Source organism: Oncorhynchus kisutch, linkage group LG13, assembly GCF_002021735.2.
Source record: "Oncorhynchus kisutch isolate 150728-3 linkage group LG13, Okis_V2, whole genome shotgun sequence".
Classification (NCBI taxonomy): domain Eukaryota; kingdom Metazoa; phylum Chordata; class Actinopteri; order Salmoniformes; family Salmonidae; genus Oncorhynchus; species Oncorhynchus kisutch.
The window spans coordinates 45,016,675-45,036,519 of NC_034186.2; the positions used below are offsets into that span (position 1 = coordinate 45,016,675).

Genomic DNA, 19,845 nt, shown 5'->3' on the forward strand with positions numbered 1-19,845 from the left:
CAAATGAAAGGAATAGCTAGAGACTTTAGCAATTGAAGAAAAAAGAAGCTGAGACTTGTTGTCATTGGAATTTTGAATATAAATACATCTAGAAATTAAAGGGACATTGCACCCCAAAACCAAGTTTGTCTGGTATTGCCGAGAAATTAAAACCTATTTATAGCATCTATAACAGGAATGTTCTTACAAAATAAACAGTATGATAACTTTTTTATATATTCCAATTGCTATCTTCTCCTATCGTCTCGTTCAGACACGCCTGGGGAATAGTTGATCGTCCATTGTTTTTATTAACGCTACAGCATACAATTACATTCTAGATGATTCTGTACTTCCAACTTTGTGGCAACAGTTTGAGGAAGTCCTTTTCCTGTTTCAGCATGACAATATCCCCATGCACAAAGCGAGGTCCATACAGAAATTGTTTGTCGAGATTGGTATGGAAGAACTTGACTGGCCTGCACAGAGCCCTGACCTCAACCTCATCGAACACCTTTGGAATGAATTGGATCGCTGACTGAGAGCTAGGCCTAATCGCCAAACATCAGTGCTCAAACTCACTATTGCTCTTGTGGCTGAATGGAAGCAAGTCCCCGCAGTAATGTTTCAACATCTGGTGGAAAGCCTTCCCATAAGAGTGGAGGCTGTTATGGCAGAAAAGGGGGGACCAACTCCATATTAATGCCCATGATTTTGGAATGAGATGTTCGACTAGCAGGTGTCCACATACTTTTGGTCATGTAGTGTATTAAAAGCTATCTATGAAAAGCTGAGAACGAACACGCACATGTAACATGTTCGGGTCTATGATGCTCACAAGCTACACAAGTTATTAGAGGGTAAAGGGTTCTTCTACATAAAGATCATAGGAAATCCCAAGACATAGCGTCTATTGTACTGTAATAAGCTCACATAGTTGCTGTCACAAACTCCAAATTCCACACAATTGGATTTTCATTTCTCAGTGAGCAAATCATTTCTCAACTTACAGGATTCATACTTAATTTGTTTGCTCTGGCCGACCTTATTTTGTTATTAACATTTGTCAATAAAACACATGAATGCAACTGTTTATGTCAAATCGTTTTGTGTTCTACTTGTAGCCCTGGTTGTCCTGAAAAGAAAATGGTGAAATACTTAATTGTGAGGCTAAATATAAGGGCTAGACATGCAGATAAATGGAAGTCAGATACATGAAAAGCCATTTTTGCTGGAATCTCGGGACCGATAGGATTAAACAAACATTTACTTGGCCAAAGATTACAACACTACAGTTCTCACGCCAGCATGTCTCTATAGACTGTTTATAATGATTTGGAACATCAGCTGGAGCATCTTAACCAAGACTAATCACTAGGCTCTCTTATGAGCAATCTCCCCCTTTTCACTATTAGATAAAGAGATATCAAACCTCTCCATCAATGACAGACGTGAAAAGAAGCCATTCTTCCACTTCATCGTAGTTTCACAACAATTAATGTGTTATACATCATCATGTGATATAGCTCATGTTTCCTGACTGCGTTTACACCCCACTTTGAAAGCTGGCCTCCACTTCTACAGCTTTGAAAGTGGAGAACAATGCGACCACTGCAACTTAGATCTGAATGTAGCAATACTTTTAGGACCACATTTCATACAGACACATTTCCTGTTCTCCAGAAGCGTGGATCGTACAATATTTACAAGTCCATATAAAATGGATGTCATTTTCATCGGTCCTGAGGGCTCATAAGCCTCCGTCATACCACTGCCTTTTCACAAATGACACCCCCATCACGAAACACACCGTCAATACACACTCTTTGGAAAGAAGGAGACAAAAAACAAACGACGGAAATTATGCTTCCACACGGTTTATCATCAGAGCTCTTTATATATATATATATATATATATATATATTTTTTTTTATCATAAATGGCACTATCGATCATACTGATCTTTATATGGCTCCTCATCACTGTACCATGATTACCCGGGACAATTAACACAGGAGTGGTCTGGTGTTTTTTCCAACACTATAAAAGGATTAGGGTGCTATAAATAAGGGGTCCGTCCTCACGGGGGTAAGGTGGGGGATCCCTTTCTCAGCGGGTGGGTGGGCAGAGACACTGGATCCTTATATGAGGAGGATATCACATCTGGAGACAAACCGTGCAGATTAAGGAAAGAGACAGAAGATGCACTGGGGACGGAGTGTGGGAGGGCCCTAACACAATTACACACAACCCTACTGAATGCCCCAGCGCCTCTTCTAAGAGGCACTGAGATAAATAGAGCCAAAGCCAGGTCATTTCCCATACATCTGAAGAGCCAGAAGCAGCAGTCAACTGAGAGACAGTGGCGGCATCCCAAATGATGCCCTATTCCCTACATGGAGCACTACTTTTGACCAGAGCCCTTATGGGCAGTGGTCAAAAGTAATGCACTATATAAGGAATAGGGTGCCATTTGGGACACAGGCACAGACACAAGGCCCAATAGGTTTATGATGCTGCCTCAAAGTCTTTCTGATTCTATTTGTGATGGCTTTCCATTCAATTGGTCTGTATAGTACCCCAGTAATGGTATGGTCAGTAATGATATAGAATAGTAAAAACGCACTTTATTAGTCCCTGCAAAGACAGAGATCATTTTTAAATTCTCAGTAGGGACTGATAAAGTCCTCTTCCTCTGGGTTGCCATTTTCAAGCCTGGTCTCATAGAATAGACATAGTAAATGTAAATCCGGGACATTCAAATTAGTATGATATGCTACGGTTGGTATGGTTACATAAGACAGAAGGTTACTTAAGGCAAAAAGTAAAGTAGCATGGTTGGTCAGGGTGGATGGGTTGTCGTATAACACAAACATCTAGCAACCCAAAGGTTGCTTGTTCAAATCTCATTAGGGACAACGTTAGCTAATTAGCAATTACTTACAACGTTTAGCTACTTTATATCTTTATATTTATATCTAGCATGTTAGCTAACCCGTCACCTAACCCTTTAACCTAACTCCTAACCCTAAACCCCAACCCTTAGCTTAACATCAGCAACCTAGTTAACGTTAGCATTAGCCCACTAGCTAATGTTAGCCAAATTGGAAATTCATAACATATTGTATGAATTGCAAATTCGTAACATTTCATACAAATTGTAATTTGGAAAATATCATACGAAATTGATGATGGACATCCAGAAATTAATATCAGACTAATTGGGGTGTCACGAATTTACATTTTTACTATGTTAAGTCTAATCCTGAGTCCAGGTTGCATTTTCTGTATCAAACGTATGGCAATGGTGATACAGAATGGAGAAACTGACACAACATATATTCTGTAAGAGATTTTGAATAACTCAAAACATGGCTCCATGTGACGTGCATTAGAAACCAGCCAAAATGATTTTTTTTTGCATCAAAAGTAAACACTTTAATCCAATTAAATCATCCTTGTGTAAGCAAACTACCTTTATTTATAGCTAATGCTATAATTATGTAGATGGCTGCATGACATTCTCTTACTGAGGTGCCCACACACGTTTCTGTAATAGAGGGCTCTCGATCCATTTTGTGTGGCCTTATGATTAATTCATGGCTCTCGTATCTCGTTTTGTGAATGCACACATCCCTACATGACGATGACTAATACGTCAAGCATTATCAGTAGAACCTACATCAAATTCCTTGAGAAAGATTTGTAAACCTTGGTTCCTCACAGCATGTCTTTGTTTTTTTTCTAACGGAGAGTGGAATACCTGTCACATTCTGACCTTAGTTCTTTTGTTATGTCTTTGTTCTAGTATGGTCAGGGGCGTGAGTTGGGTGGGTTGTCTATGTTCCTTTTTCTATGTTGTGTTTTGCGTTTGGCCTGGTATGGTTCTCAATCAGAGGCAGGTGTCGTTAGTTGTTTCTGATTGAGAATCATACTTAGGTAGCCTTTTTGTGTTTCGTGGGTGATTATTTTCTGTTATGTGTCTGTCACCTTTCAGAACTGTTTCGTTTCTCCTTTGTTATTTTGTTTAGTGTTCTCGGTTTAATAAATATATGATGAACACTTACCACGCTGCTCATTGGTCCTCCGATCCTTCCTACTACTCCTCGTCGGAGGAGGAAGAAACCCGTCACAGAATCACCCACCAACCAAGGACCAAGCAGTGTGGTAATGGGCAGCGGCCGAAATCGCAAGACTCCTGGACATGGGAGGAGATTTTGGATGGCAAGGGACCCTGGGCACAGGCTGGAGATTATCGCCGCCCCAAGGCAGAACTGGAGGCAGCAAAAGCCGAGAGGTGGTGGTATGACGAGGCAGCGCGGCTGGAAGCCCGAGAGGCAGCCCCAAAAATGTATTGGGCGGAGGCACACGGGGAGTGTGGCTAAGTCAGGTAGGAGACCTGAGCCAACTCCCCGTGCTTACAGTGGAGAGAGGTGGACCGGGCAGGCACCGTGTTATGCCGTGGGGCGCACAGTGTCCCCGGTGAGCAGGCATAGCCTGGTGCTCTACATAGCAGCGCCTCGTATCGGCCGGGCTAGAGTGGGCATCGAGCCAGGTGCCATGAAGCCAGCTCAGCACATCTGGTCTCAAGTGCGTCTCCTCGGGCCCTGCGCATGGTGTCCCCGGTTCGCCAGCACAGCCCAGTGCGGTCTATTCCACCTCGTCGCACTGGCCTGGCTACGGGGAGCATCCAGCCAGGTAGGGGTGTACAGACCTCCAGTGCGCCTCCACAGTCCGGTCCACACACCAGGCTGTCTCTCCGTCTCCTCCCTACAGGTGCTCCCGCTTGCTCAGTGCTTCCAGAGTCTCCCCTCTGTCCTGAGCTGCCAGAGTCTCCCGTCTGTCCTGAGCTGCCAGAGCCGCCCGTCTGTCCTGAGCTGCCAGAGCCGCCCGTCTGTCCTGAGCTGCCAGAGCCGCCCGTCTGTCCTGAGCTGCCAGAGCCGTCCGTCTGTCCTGAGCTGCCAGAGCCTCCTGCCTGTCCTGAGCTGCCAGAGCCTCCCGCCTGTCCTGAGCTGCCAGAGCCACCCGTCTGTCAGGAGCTGCCAGAGCCGTCCGTCAGTCAGGAGCTGCCAGAGCCACCCGTCAGTCAGGAGCTGCCAGAGCCACCCGTCAGTCAGGAGCTGCCAGAGCCACCCGTCAGTCAGGAGCTGCCAGAGCCGCCCGTCAGTCAGGAGCTGCCAGAGCCGCCGTCAGTCAGGAGCTGCCAGAGCCGCCCGTCAGTCAGGAGCTGCCAGAGCCACCGGTCAGTCAGGAGCTGCCAGAGCCGCCCGTCAGTCAGGAGCTGCTAGAGCCGCCCATCAGTCAAGAGCTGCCAGAGCCACCGGTCAGTCAGGAGCGGCCAGAGCCGCCTGTCAGTCAGGAGCTACCAGAGCCGTTCGTTACTTCGGTGCTGCCGGAATCGCCCTTCACTCCGGAGCTGCCGGAGTCTCCCGCCTGTCCTGTGCGGCCGGAATCTCCTGTCCATTCGGGACCCGTGGCTAGAGTCCCCAGTCCGAGGTCGGTGGCGAGGGTTGCCGCTCTAAAGAGGCCACGGAGGCAGGTTAGGAGGCGGACAAAGACTATGGTGGAGTGGGGTCCACGTCCTGCGCCAGAGCAGTCAGGAGCTGCCAGAGCCGCCCGTCAGTCAGGAGCTGCCAGAGCCACCGGTCAGTCAGGAGCTGCCAGAGCCGCCCGTCAGTCAGGAGCTGCTAGAGCCGCCCATCAGTCAAGAGCTGCCAGAGCCACCGGTCAGTCAGGAGCGGCCAGAGCCGCCTGTCAGTCAGGAGCTACCAGAGCCGTTCGTTACTTCGGTGCTGCCGGAATCGCCCTTCACTCCGGAGCTGCCGGAGTCTCCCGCCTGTCCTGTGCGGCCGGAATCTCCTGTCCATTCGGGACCCGTGGCTAGAGTCCCCAGTCCGAGGTCGGTGGCGAGGGTTGCCGCTCAAAAGAGGCCACGGAGGCAGGTTAGGAGGCGGACAAAGACTATGGTGGAGTGGGGTCCACGTCCCGCGCCAGAGCCGCCACCGTGGACAGACACCCAACCAGACCCTCCCCTATAGGTTCAGGTTTTGCGGCCGAAGTCCGCACCTTTGGGAGGGGTACTGTCACGTCCTGACCTTAGTTCTTTTGTTATGTCTTTGTTTTAGTATGGTTAGGGCGTGAGTTGGGTGGGTTGTCTATGTTCCTTTTTCTATGTTGTGTTTGGCCTGGTATGGTTCTCAATCAGAGGGAGGTGTCGTCAGTTGTCTCTGATTGAGAATCATACTTAGGTAGCCTTTTCCCACTTGTGTTTCGTGGGTGATTATTTTCTGTTATGTGTATGTCACCTTTCAGAACTGTTTCGTTTCGTTTCTCCTTTGTTATTTTGTTTAGTGTTCTCGGTTTAATAAATGTATGATGAACACTTACCACGCTGCTCATTGGTCCTCCGATCCTTCCTACTACTCCTCGTCAGAGGAGGAAGAAACCCATCACAATACCACTCTACCTTTAGTATTGTTATGCTTTTTAGGGATTGAACCCTGGTGCTTGTACAGTGCCTTCAGAAAGTATTCACACCCCTTGACTTTTTCCACATTTTGTTGTGTTACAGCTGGAATTTAAAATGGATTACATTGAGATTTTGTGTCAATGGCCAACACACAATACCCCTTAATGTCAAAGTGGAATTATGAGATTTTTTGGGTTGTTGTTGATTTTAACTAATTAATTAAAAATGAAAAGCTGAAATGTCTTGAGTCAATAAGTACTCAAACCCTTTGTTATGGCAAGCTTGAATAAGTTTGGGAGTAGAAACTGTCCTTAACAAGTCAAATAATAACTTGCATGGACTCACTCTGTGTGCAATAAGAATTGAACATGCTTTTTTAATGACTACCTCATCTCTGTACCCCACACATACCATGACAAAGTATTTCAGATTTTTTTTCTTCTATATTTTTGCATATTTTTTATACTGAATGTTATCAGATTTTCAACCAAAACCTAATATTAGATAAAGGGAACCTGAGTTCACAAATAACATAAAAATATAAATACTTATTTTATTTAACAAAGTTAGCCAAATGCTTCCTGTAGTTGATCAGTCTCTCACATCACTGTGGAAGAATTTTGGCTGACTCTTTCATGCAGAACTGCTTTAACTCGGCAACATTTGTGGGTTTTCAAGAATGAACTGCTCGTTTCAAGTCCTGCCACAACATCTCAATTGGGATTAGGTCTGGACTTTGACTAGGCCATTGCAAAACTTCAAGTTGTTTGCTTTTTTATAATTTTCATTTAGACTTGATTGTGTGTTTTGGATTACTGTCTTGTTGCATGACCCGGCTGCGTTTCAGCTTCAGTTCACAGACGGATGGCCTGACATTCTCCCGTAGAACTCTCTGACACAGAGCAGAATGCATGGTTCTTTCTATTAAGGCAAGTCGTCCAGGTCCTGAGGCAGCAAAGCATCCCCAAATCATCACACTAGCACCACCATGCTTGACCATTGGTATGAGGTTCTTACTGTGGAATGCAGCGTTTGGTTTTTGCCAGACATAATGTGACCCATCTTGTCCAAAACGTGGACTCAAGTTTGAAAAAAGCACCTGGAAGCACCTGGAAGATCATCAAGACTCTTTAAAGAATGTTCTATGGACAGATGATTCAGTGCATTCCAACCAAACAGTGCATTCCACAGTTGGAACCTTATACCAACGATCAAGCATGGTGGTGGTAGTGTGATGGTTTGGGGATGCTTTGCTTGCCATTGACATGGTGATCTTAGACTTGTGTGCGTCTGCTCGACCATTGAAACCCATTTAATGAAACTAATTTAATGACGTTTGGAACGAGGTAGTGAGTGTTGCAACCGAGGACAGGCGATTTTTAAGCCCTACGCGCTTCAGCAATCCGCGGTCCCGTTCAGTGATATTGTGTGGCTTACGCAACCCAGTCCTTCAGTCTTTTTGTTCTGTATCTACGGACACGACCCAGTCGTTCATTCTAAATGTTCCATTGCCATACTGTCTGGCAACATTCTTAACTCTTGCTTGCTAGCTAGCCAACTACGCTAACTTAAAGTCACATCAAAAACTGCAGCAAGAATAAAAGCAAAGTAGCTGCATTTACATAAGCTGTTTTCTAATGACATTCATTTGGACACATCCATAACAATGAGCTAATGAGGCACGATTTCGCCTGGCATAGAAAATGTGCTCATTCGTCAGGACACTGTTGTTCAGAGGAGCTAGCCAACAACACGGCTAAAACAATCACATCAAATTGAAGCTGGAAAGACTGCAAACTAGTGGTGGCTGCATCATGGGGATTTTTTTTAGGATAAAAATAAATGTAATAGAGCTAAGCAAAGGCAAAATCCTAGAGGAATACTTGGTTCGGTCTGTGGGAGACAAATTCACCTGTCAGCAGGGCAATAACCTAAAACACAAGGACAAATCTACACTAGAGTTGCTTACCAAGACGACATTGAATGTTCCTGAGTGGCCTAGTTACAGTTTTGACTTAAATCGGCTTGAGAATCTATGGCAAGACTTGAAAATAGCTGTCTAGCAATGATCAACAACTAACTTGACAAAGCTTGAATAATTTAAATATTGTACAATCCAGGTGTGCACAGCTTTTAGACACTTACGCAGAAAGACTCATAGCTGTAATCTCTGCCAAAGGTGATTATAACATGTATTGACTCAGGGGTTTGAATACTTACACTTCCAGTCAAAGGTTTTAGAACACCTACTCATTCAAGGGTTTTTCTTTATTTTTACTATTTGCTACATTGTAGAATAATAGTGAAGACATCACAACTATGAAATAACACATATGGAATCGTGTAGTAACCAAAAAAGTGTTAAACAAATCAAAATATATTTTATATTTGAGATTCTTCAAAGTAGCCACCCTTTGCCTTGATGACAGCTTTGCACACTCTTGGCATTCTCTCAACCAGCTTCATGAGGTAGTCACCTGGAATGCATTTAAATTAAAAGGTGTGCCTTCTTAAAAGTTAATTTGTGGAATTTATTTCCTTCTTAATGCGTTTGAGCCAAACAGTTGTGTTGTGACAAGGTAGTGGGGGTATACAGAAGATAGCCCAATTTGGTAAAAGACCAAGTCCATATTATGTCAAGAACAGCTCAAATAAACAAAGAGAAATGACAGTCCATTATTACTTTAAGACATGAAGGTCTGTCAATACGGAAAATGTCAAGAACTTTGAACGTTTCTTCAAGTGCAGTCGCAAAAATCATCAATCGCTCTGATGAAACTGGCTCTCATGAGGACCGCCACAGGAATGGAAGACCCAGAGTTACCTATGCTGCAGAGTATAAGTTCATTAGTTACCAGCCTCAGAAATTGCAGGCCAAATTAATGCTTCACAGAGTTCAAATCTCAACATCAACTGTTCAGAAGAGACTGCGTGAATCAGGCCTTCATGGTCGAATTGCTGCAAAGAAACCACTACTAAAAGACACCAATAAGAAGAAGAGACTTGCTTGGGCCAAGAAACACGAGCAATGGACATTAGACTGGTGGAAATTTGTCCTTTGGTCTGGAGTCCAAGCTGGAGATTTTGGTTCCAACCGATGTCTTTGTGAGACACGATGTGGGTGAACAGATGATCTCCGCACGTGTATTTCCCACCGTAAAGCATGGAGGAGGAGGTGTGATGGTGCTTTGCTGCTGACACTTTCTGTGATTTATTTAGAATTCAAGGCACACTTAACCAGCATGGCTACCACAGCATTCTGCAGTGATACGCCATCCCATCTGGTTTGGCCTGAAAATAGTAAAAAGATGAGAAAAACCCTTGAATGAGTACTGTATGTAAATGAGAAATTTCTGTATTTCATTTTCAATAATTGTGCAAACATTTCAAAAAACATGTTTTCACTTTGTCATTATGGGGTATTGTGTGAAGATTGGTAAGAAAATTATATTTAATCAGAATTCAGGCTGAAACATAACAAAATGTGGAATATGTCAAGGTGTATGAATAGTTTCTGAAGGCACTGTATACAGTGAGGCAAAAAAGTATTTAGTCAGCCACCAATTGTGCAAGTTCTCCCACTTAAAAAGATAACAAGTTCAAACAGGTGCCATTAATACAGGTAACGAGTGGAGGACAGAGGAGCCTCTTAAAGAAGAAGTTACAGGTCTGTGAGAGCCAGAAATCTTACTTGTTTGTAGGTGACCAAATACTTATTTTCCACCATAATTTGCAAATAAATTCATTAAAAAAATCCTACAATGTGATTTTCTGGAGAAAAAAAAAAGTATAATTTTGTCTGTCATAGTTGATGTGTACCTATGATGAAAATTACAGGCCCCTCATCTTTTTAATTGGGAGAACTTGCACAATTGGTGGCTGACTAAATACTTTTTTGCCCCACTGTATATGTGCTGGCCAGGAGTTTTAACCACTCGACCACGGCTCTGCACACAGTAGGTCTTTCTATATACCAGCTGTAAGTGAACAGAGAGGTAAAATGACTACATTTCAGAGAGTTAAAATCAGATACTTAATACTTTGACTGACATAGTCAAGAAATTCCTTCCTGTTCTACCCACTTCCATTGCAAAGAGTGTTTTGGCCCGGTATTGACCCTTCCACTCAAAATGGCTACTCTGATAACACAACGGTCTGTTGGGTTCTTAAAGGACAGGAGCCTAGGGATGCAGCATGATACAGTTGAAGTCGGAAGTTTACATACACTTAGGTTGGAGTCATTAAAACTTGTTTTTCAACCACTCCACAAATTTCTTGTTAACAAACTATAGTTTTGGCAAGTCGGTTAGGACATCAACTTTGTGCATGACACAAGTAATTTTTCCAACAATTGTTTACAGAAAGATTATTTCACATATTACTCACTGTATCACAATTCCAGTGGGTCAGAAGTTTACTTACACTAAGTTGACTGTGTCTTTAAACAACTTGGAAAATTCCAGAAAATGATGTCATGGCTTTAGAAGCTTCTGATAGGCTAATTGACATCATTTGAATCAATTGGGGGTGTATCTGTGGATGTATTTCAAAGCCTACCTTCAAACTCATTGTCTCTTTGCTTGACATCACGGGAAAATCAAAAGAAATCAGCCAAGACCTCAGAAAAAAAATTGTAGACCTCCACAAGTCTGGTTCATCCTTGGTAGCAATTTCCAAACGCCTGAACGTACCACGTTCATATGTACAAACATTAGTACGCAAGTATAAACACCATGGGACCAAGCCATTATCATACCACTCAGGAAGGAGAAGTGTTCTGTCTCCTAGAGATGATCGTACTTTGGTGAGAAAAGTGCAAATGAATCCCACAACAACAGCAAAGGATCTTGTGAAGATGCTGGAGGAAACAGGTACAGAAGTATCTATATCCACAGCAAAATGAGTCCTATATCGACATAACCTAAAGGAGGGACTGGTGCACTTCACAAAAGATGGCAGCATGAGTGAGGAAAATTATGTGGATATATTGAAGCAACATCTCAGTCAGGAAGTTAAAGCTTGGTCGCAAATGGGTCTTCCAAATGTACAATGACCCCAAGCATACTTCCAAAGTTGTGGCAAAATGGCTTAAAGACAACAATGTCAAGGTATTGGAGTGGCCGTCACAAAGCCCTGACCTCAATCCTATAAAAAATGTGTGGGCAGAACTGAAAAAGCGTGTGCTAGCAAGGAGGCCTACAAACCTGACTCAGTTACTCCAGCTCTGTCAGGAGGAATGGGCCAAAATTCACTCAACTTATTGTGGGAAGGTTGTGGAAAGCTACCTGAAACATTTGACCCAAGTTAAACAATTTAAAGGCAAAGCTACCAAATAGTGTATGTAAACTTCTGACCCACTGGGAATGTGATGAAAGAAATAAAAGCTGAAATAAATCACTCTTGTTAAGGTTTTCTTCCATCGAAAGAGAGGAGGACCAAAATGCAGCGTGGTTATTTCGATTCATGTTTAATAAAAAGATAAACACAAACGTCAAAACCTAAACAGCCTTATTTGATGCAAACAAACACTGAGACAGGAACAATCACCCACGAAACACTCAAAGAATATGGCTGCCTAAATATGGTTCCCAATCAGAGACAACGATAAACACCTGCCTCTGATTGAGAACCACTTCAGGCAACCATAGACCTTTCTAGATAACCCCACTATACCACAATCCCAATACCTACAAAAAGAAACCAAGACAAAAACACACCACATAATTAACCCATGTCACACCCTGGCCTGACCAAAATAATAAAGAAAACACAAAATACTAAGACCAGGGCGTGACATCTCTATACTATTATTCTGACATTTCACATTCTTAAAATAAAGTGGTGATCCGAACGGACCTAAAACAGGGAATTGTTACTGGGATTAAATGTCAGGAATTGTGAAAAACCGAGTTTAAATGTATTCCGCTAAGGTGTATGTAAACTTCCGACTTCAACTGACTGTAGCTATAAGTGGGTCTCACAGTAAATGAAGACGACATCGCTCTCTATCTCAGTGCCAGTTGCAGTGTCTTTGATCCTTGGTGCTTGAGGTGTTGGCATAGGGATCCTTCTTGCCACCCCCTCCCTGCCTGCATTACATCCCAGAACTATGAACCCTAAAACAAAAGAAAGAGCAATGGATGATGTGATGCAATAAAAAAGTATGTTATTTAAAGAAGAGAAATAGATACATTTGAAGATAAATCACTAAATACAATTGACATGTTACTGTGATTACTGTGACATTATTTGAAGGGATTGAAAATGTCAAAGAAATGCCACAAATACAAAGTCATCACTCTCACATTTGCAATTCAATGACACATATTTTATCGGTGTGTGATATTGCTATGACCTTAAGTTGAGGAGACATCTACTCCAGCCAAAAGAATGAAATAAACTATTTGGCCCCGGCTAGAGGCCCATGCTCATATATTGTGTGACGTTATCATGAGTGGGTGGAGATGTTTCTGCAATCACTCAAGCTTCAAATACATACAATATGGCCACTAATAAACTGACCGGGCTCCACCTTTGAGTATATAAATACGTTCATAAATATTGTTGCATTTCTTTGAAGTGCCACTATTTACTCAAATTCTGTACATAAACTACAGAATAGATACATTATAGGTGTTACACAAATCCACTGACGTCAGACTTATTTCAAGTAAAAAAAAAACCACTATTGTTGTAAATATCCTGGAAAAATAAACATTTCACATAGCTTCTCTTCTCTTCTGTCACTGGAACCAAGAATGAGTAGAGTTGACTGCGTTCATGATTCATTTACAACTCAACAGCGGCAGCTTGAGGACAATCAAGGCATTGCATGTGTCCCATGCGCAGTAGTCCACAGAAGACAAAAGGCAAGGTACAGGTGAGCCACAACTTTTATCTTAATAAAACAGATTACTCTGACCAGTCATATAAAATATTTACAGTCAAAAATACACACCACATATCATAATACATTATGGATAGTGTAATACATTAAGACTAATGGTCTTGAAAGCTGTGTGTCATAGGCTATGACAAATCCAAGGCACTCCTATTTGTCTTGGGCATGTCCATATAAGATACCATGAGGTAATGACTCGTTTTAAGGCGTATGCATCAACACTCCCTGCACCACTCACCACATTACCTGTAACATCTTCAAAAACAATGAGGAAAATTGATGTGGATATATTGACGCAACATCTCAAGACATCAGTGACATGGACAAAATGGCCGTGACATGGACAAAAGACAATACTATTTATACAATACAAATAATATACTTTATACAATACAAATATATACTTGGAAGTACATCTATTTAATAACAAAAACGTATATTTTGTCTCCAGCCTCGGGGAAAGCCTAATCTCATCGACTGTCATCACCTTCTATCCACCAGCCAATCAAAGTATGGGCTTGGTGTCGTTCCAATCGACAATGGCATCTTTCTATATAGGAAAACAAAACACAATAAACTTAGTCAAAGAGCAGACTATAGTAAATGTTAACATTTTCATTATTATACTTCACTTAGTCTTGCATGTTGGAGCTCGAAGCCTAAGAGTTTCACTGTACCCTTCAATCACACCTGCAACCCTGTACATGTGACTATTAAACACTCAATCGGAATCGGATTACTGTTACATAAAAGTGTTGTACAACAAATGTTGTTCAAAGTATCACTTGAAATATCAATAGGCAGCGTCATAAATCCTTCAATAATAACACATTTGTATTTGACAGGCGCCTTTCAAGACACCCACGGACACGTTAAAAGTACATAATAATCTAAGTGGAAGTCAACTGAAATCCTAGTGCAATTCAAATAAACCAAACAGACCAAATTGAAAAACAGGACAGATTACATAGGGGATACTGGTGAAGGCACACAAGTGGGAGTAGAACAGAGTCCATCAGAGTGCATAGGCTCACTGAAAGGTGTGTTTAAAGGCCTTTTTTAACAAGGAAAATGAGTTCACTCACTTTGTCCGTATACAGTGTTCAAGAGGAGGAATGAGGTCAGTGTTGATATCTTGGCAGCCGGCAGATATTCCTGTGCCAGCTACAGCTGGAAATAAACACAAGAATACAAACTCTTCATTAACTTGATATGCTTTATGCTTAGCACCGCATTCATTCGTGACATGTGAAGAATGAATGGGGCTGATCATTTCACATCAATAACCAAGTCAAGAAGCGAACAGCTACATACAAACGGGATGCATCGGTGCCTAGTTCTCTAGCAGGTCAAACCAACCCATCATCAGTGTTCTATACATACCGTGAGGCAGATTTCCTCCTGCTGATTGGCTCGGCCATCAGCAGGAGCCCACACTGAGCCCACACTGGTCACTCAACAGCTGCTCCTGCGCATCGAAGAGCGCACCGAAGAGCACGCTGAAATGGCTCTCGCTGCCCATCGCCCAGATAGGGAACTTGGGAGTCTTCAGGTTGGAATTCAGCCTTCAAAACATATCAAACCATACATGATCATAAAGGCAAAAGGTATCTGGAAATGGAGCATCTTGGTTGACGAGAGTAGACACGGGCATTGATTAAGTCAAAAAGAGTGGACTAAAAACAAAAACTTATTTGGTTGTTAGTGTTGCTCTATGCGGAACGTGTTATTAACTAATTAGTCGTGATTTTAAAATAGTGCAAAAGGATTGAGTAGAGGTAGACTCAGCGAGGTGTCGTTGCAACGAGCAGCATGGCAGATATTGAGATGAGTGTGTTGCAAGACTTTGCTCTCACACAGTCGGACAGAGTAATCTGCACATGTGCACTGGGCCGCTTCACGCTACTACAACGTGGCAACTACAGGACCAAAAACAGAGGAGAAGTTTAGCTTCACGCCTTAAGGCTCTTAGTTGTTGCGCTAATTGACCCACCGTGTGTTTACTTCGTGCGTGCAACATCATCTCGTTGAGTCTACCTTTAAAGGCGCAATCTGTAGAATGTACAGTAGATCTATGGCAATTTCAACAGCAGAAGATGTGTCATGTAACCACGTGTTTTTACCTTGCAGATATTATAACGTTCTAAATAAAGACGGCATTTTAATGTCACTGCGACCTCTTGTTCCCTTGAGAAGGTTCAGGTTTCCAGTGCCTGAATCGAGCTCCTTGTGGTTGTTGAAGTCATTCAATACAAGCCCGTCCAAAACCGCAATAAATTGACAAGCTCCTATGGAACGATGACAACCAAAATAAATGTCACGGTTAATCATGTTTAAATTATTACACTGAACATATCAAGTAATATAATATTCCCCTTGCGCAACAACAAAAAAACATTGTCCAAGCTTAATACAACAACACAGCCATTGGATCTCAGCAGTGGCCAACGTGAGGCCCCGTGTTCTCATAGTACCGGAGGGTCTTAATCTCCTGGTGACAAAATGCCATGTGAAGTCAAGACGGAATTAAATACTGGAATTTACAGAACGTTCTATGACTTAATACTCACTGATGTAAATCAAGAAAGCACTCCTATATGTTAATTAATGGTTTGTGAAGAACATTTAATTCACCATAATAAGTACTAAGTCCCAAATAGCACCCTATTCCCTATATAGTGCACTACTTTTGACATATAGCCCCTGGTCAAAAGTAGTGCACTATATAGGGAATATGGTGACATTTGGGATGCACTTCTGTCTGATTGATGTGTTATCTCTATGCAGGGTGGTATAACTATACCATTACAAAGGTGATCCAATCCTACCTTCTTCTGTACAATCCCATATCTCAGATACGGTGTATCTGAGAATGTGAAACTCTGACTCCTCCACTCGGCACTGCAAGAAACTGCTGCTAGATCCAAGAATGCGCCATTTCAGGGTAGAAAACACAGAAAGACATTATCACTAAACATCACAGCATTTTAACTCAAACCAGGCCAAATATTTGAGCTCCTGTCCAATAATCATATACGAGCCCAAATAGAACCCTATTTCCTATTTAGCGCACTACCTTTGATCAGAGCCCACAGGGCTCTGGTGAAAAGTAGTGACCTATGTAAGGAATAGGGTGCCATTTGGGATGCAAACCATGGGTTGACTATCAGAACTGGGCTGAGGCAAACTGGAGGAGTGGAAGGACACTCTGGAGAGCTCACTCAACTCGTCCTCATCATCATCAATGTCTGCAATCAAATATATGGTCCACGTCATCCAATGCTGCAACAGAAGTGTCATAATGATAACAATGGACATTGCTTGAATGTTGCATTCAGCTTGATAAAATTTTATAATTACCCCAAATCTTCTCGGACATGTGCAGATCATCATTTTGATTGGTCATTGATTTTGTTTTTGAAAATAAATACACTGCTCAAAAAAATTAAGGGAACACTAAAATAACACATCCTAGATCTGAATGAATGAAATATTCTTATTAAATACTTTTTTCTTTACATAGTTGAATGTGCTGACACAACAGACACCCTCATGGAGTCTGTTTCTCACCGTTTGAGCAGACACATGCACATTTGTGGCCTGCTGGAGGTAATTTTGCAGGGCTCTGGCAGTGCTCCTCCTGCTCCTCCTTGAACAAAGACGGCCTACTCCACATCTCCTGATGTACTGGCCTGTCTCCTGGTAGCGCCTCCATGCTCTGGAGAATACGCTGACAGACACAGCAAACCTTCTTGCCACAGCTCGCATTGATGTTCCATCCTGGATGAGCTGCACTACCTGAGCCACTTGTGTGGGTTGTAGACTCCGTCTCATGCTACCACTAGAGTGAAAGCACCGCCAGCATTCAAAAGTGACCAAAACATCAGCCAGGAAGCATAGGAACTGAGAGGTGGTCTGTGGTCACCACCTGCAGATCCACTCCTTTATTGGGGGTGTCTTGCTAATTGCCTATAATTTCCACCTGTTGTCTATTCCATTTGCACAACAGCATGTGAAATGTATTGTCAATCAGTGTTGCTTCCTAAGTGGACAGTTTGATTTCACAGAAGTGTGATTGACTTGGAGTTACATTGTGTTGTTTAAGTGTTCCCTTTATTTATTTGAGCAGTGTAAATACAAATATATTAAATAGGCAACAGTAAGAAATCTGAAATTCTCTGATCATGAAAACAGTTGAAGGAAACTCAAAGCTCCTTACTTGTTTTTTCCTACTCTCTCAAACCCATATCCATCTTCATCACTTCCTTTCCCTGGTGTGCTACGTGGCTGTTGGCTTTCTCTCAGCAGGGGAGAGCTCGGTCAGCCCCGTAACCATTCTCTGTGACTGGACAATCAATGGAGGCCCATCTCTGCTGTTTTTGCTGTCTTCATCATTTACCAGAAGAAGATTAGGGTGTCGAGTCTGGCATTATCTATTGGATTCCTTAGAGAAAACACAATTCAAATCACCAAATAAGGGAATAGTGAGCTTTCACCAGTTGTATGTATCACAAGTGTCAGTTCAGTGAAGATGCTGTATCCATGATTATGAATATACAAATCCCTTATACCAATACAGGGTTGTATTCACAAGGCACCAAACTGGAGAAAACAGTCAAACAGGGAGGGACTGAACTTCTCCAATAAAAAAAAAACTCCTTTTTGTTTTCCGTTGTGAAGCGTTTTACTACAGTGTGCACTAATGAATACTACCCAGGTTTCATTTAGTCAAACACTGTACCTGGGTAGAACTAGCTATGGGGACCTGCAATCATGACTTGTCTGAGGCGGCTTGTTTTCTTCTTATGAGTACTCTCTGAGGTGACAACAGTATTTTTGTCTGAAAAGGATTCCCTCTTAGTGGAGATGTCATTATCTAGGAAGGAATGTACAGGCTGTCGGTCCTGCTGGCTCTGGCTACGTTTATGGCTCCAGATACTTCTCTGGGTAGTTGTGGGGTGAGTATCTGATGCTTCAAATGATGATAATGTACAATGTGATGGACAGACAACCTCTGTAAGCGACCTGTGACAGAAACAAATCACAAAGAAGACATCAACACAGAACCCTTGCAAATAATCTAACATGTTGCCTAGTTCCTCATGACAGCTGAGATCTAGTTCTGGTTGCTGAGAGGATCTAGTAAAATGACTTTAGTTTATGATGAATACCTTGACATTTCAGTTTTGTTGAAAATAAATTCAGTAGTGTTCTCTTCTGTGCTGAGGTTGTCATCATACACTGTTTGTGTCACTGTTGGAAACTTTGTCAATAACTTCTGTATAACGTTAGTTGATTTGGTCTGGATGGCATCGCTGTTGAAGCCTGTCCTGTCTTACAATGATTTCCAACATTGATTTTAAGGGACAGTCTTTATCATTGAATAAAATATTACAATCAGCATATTAGTTAATACATAGTTATGTTCCATTTTCACTCTCAATAAAATCAAACGCATCTTTGTTTTATTAGCTAGCTAGCTAGATTACCTTGTTTTTCTTAGACTGATCAGGTAAAACATCTGTCGCAGGTTGGGCCTATTGCTGATGCTGGCATCTGATGCGCCTGACTTTATCCATGCAAGTTTGCTCCCCGTAATTTAGTGTGTGCAGGTAAACAAACATGGACTGAGCGTGTTGTTAGCTAGCACAAATGTAACGTTACCCGTTCAAATTATGGCTAATAATGCTAGCTACGTTCTCTAACTGTCTAGCTACATTCTTTAATATTATCTGTTTGTAAACACACTTTTCACAAATCCAGATTATATGGTGGTGTTGTTTTACGTTCGACGGGCTAACGCGTTAGCCAGCTGAGAGATAACTAAGCGTTTGCATTTTATTCCTATTTCAAATGTGCACATATCTCCACCTACCTTCCGACAGAGAAATTCCCGCACACGCGATGCAGCAATTTGTTCAACCCGTACACACATCATTTGTCATGGATTACAAATTCCTAAACGAAAATGTTGCTAGCTAACCAGCTACACTAAACAACTATCTGTTTCTATGGTAACGGGCCATGAGTGATGCTGGCTGGGCCAAATGAGGTTGGCTTTGCCATAGTCTTTATAACTTTCTTGAACTTTAGTTCATTTGGAGTGGTAAATTCCCCAGCAAGAAAACCAAATAATGTCGCTCAAACAGAAAGGGGAGCTAACAAAAAGTCACTGACAACAACCAAAGCGATAAAAGGTGGGGTTTTCGGGGGGGTTCTGAAAGACACTCATGGGATGTCCACTGAAAGTTGTCTAGCAACAACTGGGACATAAAAGACAACCACGACGAGCACCCACTAAATTTGTCCAAGAACAGGAAAACAAAATAAAATCCTACACCAAAAAATTTTGCAAAATGAAAACAGTGGAGCTCAGATAGAGGATTGCTTGTCTGCAAATCAAAATAGGGAGAGTCATCTAAAGGTGTTGAAAATCCACATCTCTCAAGACAACTGGAGCCAGCCACTCTTAAATAGCACCTGGGCCAGCACAGGT

At 42.3% G+C, this 19,845-nt stretch overlaps 1 long non-coding RNA gene across 3 annotated transcripts; it reads right to left on the reverse strand.

Annotated features, from left to right (window-relative positions):
- Positions 1-12,328: 12,328 nt before the first annotated feature.
- Positions 12,329-19,733, reverse strand: LOC109902285 (uncharacterized). 3 transcript variants are annotated; one of them, XR_004202430.1, is made up of 9 exons: positions 19,225-19,733; positions 18,091-18,374; positions 17,569-17,793; positions 16,178-16,631; positions 15,473-15,637; positions 14,733-14,914; positions 14,435-14,519; positions 13,837-13,899; positions 12,329-12,564 (listed from the first exon to the last, which is right to left on the reverse strand). It is a non-coding gene; the product is annotated as an uncharacterized LOC109902285 (long non-coding RNA). The 3 variants fall into 3 exon arrangements; XR_002256852.2 differs by lacking the exon at positions 12,329-12,564 and having other exon boundaries at positions 12,579-13,899; positions 16,178-16,263; positions 16,503-16,631; XR_004202429.1 differs by lacking the exon at positions 12,329-12,564 and having other exon boundaries at positions 12,579-13,899.
- Between the last annotated feature and the right edge of the window lie 112 nt (positions 19,734-19,845).